The sequence below is a fragment of the Crocuta crocuta genome, unplaced genomic scaffold (assembly GCF_008692635.1).
Source record: "Crocuta crocuta isolate KB4526 unplaced genomic scaffold, BGI_CrCroc_1.0 scaffold947, whole genome shotgun sequence".
Taxonomy (NCBI): domain Eukaryota; kingdom Metazoa; phylum Chordata; class Mammalia; order Carnivora; family Hyaenidae; genus Crocuta; species Crocuta crocuta.
Window position 1 is genome coordinate 129,266 of NW_027529617.1, and position 2,635 is coordinate 131,900.

Consider the following 2,635-nt stretch of genomic DNA (forward strand, 5'->3'; position numbering starts at 1 on the left):
TTTGCTAAGTAACTCTTATAATAACAACACTTCTTGAGGGGTTATTCTTTGCCAAGCACCACACTATGTCCATTATTTATATTAACTCATCTGGAGACATTAGTTTCAGAGGTCCTGTCTTGATCCCCGTCGTGTCATCCACATTATCTAGGAATATCTAGGGTAGGTTCCCATTAGGAGCATTGACTCAGTTAACTTTGGTTCTAGCCCCCTAAAAATTCTTGTCAGTACCTTCTTAGGGGGTTAGATCTTGTTCCCTTTTGGTTAGCTGCTGGTTTAGGGACTTGTTCTATATGGAGGAATTGATTACAACCTGACTACTGACTGTCTGTCTTTGATGTGTTTGGCTACTTCTCAGATTCCTAATTGATACAGAATGTTTTCTGGTTTTGACCAGAAAATATCATAGCCTTTGGGAGACTGAGCTACCTTCTCCAAGCTAGCCTGTGGAATTAGTTTCTCCGTTTCTATCTAGACTAGTCCCATCATCTTTTCAATTAACAAAGGTGACTTCTTGGCAAGGTCCCAGCATGCCTTGGGTCAAAGCCTTCTTGAGTTATAACAATGGCCATTCAAGTGTAAGACAGCCGCTCAAACTGTGTGTGTTTTTTTTTTTTTTTTTTTTTTTGGATGGAATGTTAAATTTCTTCTAAGCTCTTTAGTGGAAGTCGGAAAAGGATGCAGAAGCCCAGTGAATCATATGAAAATTACATTTCTCTTTACACTGTTGAANATTTAGTTTTTACTTCTTTATTGGGTTATGATTGACAAAATTGGACACTGGACAGCCAGCGTATTTTGAAAGGACCTTGGTAGGGTACTTTCCTCCATTTTATATCCATCTACAAAACCTCACTAGCCACATTTCTCCCCCTCAGCTTGACTCAGAGAGGATGTTTTACATACTCATGTAAAGACACAAACGAGCATGGAGCCTGCTTAAGATTCCCCCCTGCTACATCTCTCTTAAAAAAATAAAAAACTTGCTATAAAAAAAGGTGGCATATAAAACTATTATATTTGAGTTGACTGAGGTAAAATATATTTTACTTTGTAATAGAAAAGGTAGTGCTCCTAAGCCATTCTTTTTAAAATATGTGCTCTATATCTTTAACTTATTTACAGGTAGCTGGGATGTCTTGCATAGGTCTAGCCATACTTTTATGCCCAGACCTTTTCTTTTCCTTCGTTGGTGATTGGGAATGGATAGGCCCTGAGAAGAGATGGAGAATAGCAATCTAGTTCACATGTGGCTTAAACTCCTAACCTTGGCATGGTGAGCTTTATGCCTTAATTTACTGACTTTACCCTCAGGTTTACACACTTATATGTGCAACTACCTTCTTTTCACTCCACTCCTCCATCTCAAATTTACAAGGGCATTTTGGTTCATGTGGAAAGACTACCTTTACACAGGTGCCAAGAGCTCTGAGGCTCAAAATCATGAAGCACGGCCCCTTAAAATGTGAAGTGTCATAACCTTTTGATATAAAGATGTTACAAAAGGTACACCTTTTGGTATAAAGGTATACAAAAGGAGTATCTTTTGTGATTTGCAGGACAAAAAAAAATGCACATTATATACTTGGAAAATTGAGCTTGTGTGGAGTTGGAAAAACAGATAAAAGAAAGTACTAGCTCATTGTTGGGCAGGATTTGTTTAGCATGCCATTACTCAGCAATACCGAGGGATCAGGATTGTTTTTAATTGTGTACATGGGCTAGTTTGTTTAGATGAATCCCAAGTTCACTCAAGACAGTCAGCAGGGGTTTTCCTGCACAGTTCTATAGGTGAGCAAATTGTATTTGACGTGCTAAGCCTGTTTCTAGGTCAGTGTTTCTTAACGTGTGTTCTAAATAGCCACTAGCAGAACTGTGTAGGGCATTTGTTGAACATGAAAATTTCTGGGTCCTATTCCAAACTTAAGGAGTCAGACTCTCTGAGCATGGGGTCCAGACCTCTGCATATTTAACAGATGCTCCTACTCTGATAACCACTGCTCAGCGCTTGTAATGCTTTTAGCCTTATTCTTACCTGTGAATCGCCTGCCCATCTTCAAGGCCCATTTCAAAGGGTAGCTCCTCATTGAGGCCACCTGGATACACTCCTCTCATTCCGAACAGAAAAGTTGGCTATGGAATGAGGAACGCGGGGATATCAGAACTGGGGTGCAGGGAAGACATGGGATAGCTTGGATGGAATTGGGAGACACACTCTTGAGTCTTATAGGGAGATTTTGCCCCAGGTTTTGCACGTGTGTGTACTACTGCATTGGAGAGAAGCTGCCTAAACCACAGAAAAAGTAACAGTGAGCCTGATTGGTCAGAACATTAAATTCGAGTTCCATAGCAACCCTGTTTGAGGAGGAGGCTTAGTGGCCATATCAGGACAAGGAGGTAGGAGGAAAACAGAGCCAAAATGCCCACTTGACAGCAGCCTCAAGAGTGGGGAGGAATAAAATTATTTTAAGAACTTCACAAAATACTTGCGGGAAACTTATTAAATATATTACTTGCAAATGTATATAGCATTTCTTGAATGTATATATTCTGGGCTTCAGTAACTATTTGTCACTGTTTTCTCAACCACCGTTTGTGAAGTATAGCTGTTGATACATGGAGGTCTGAGAGAATG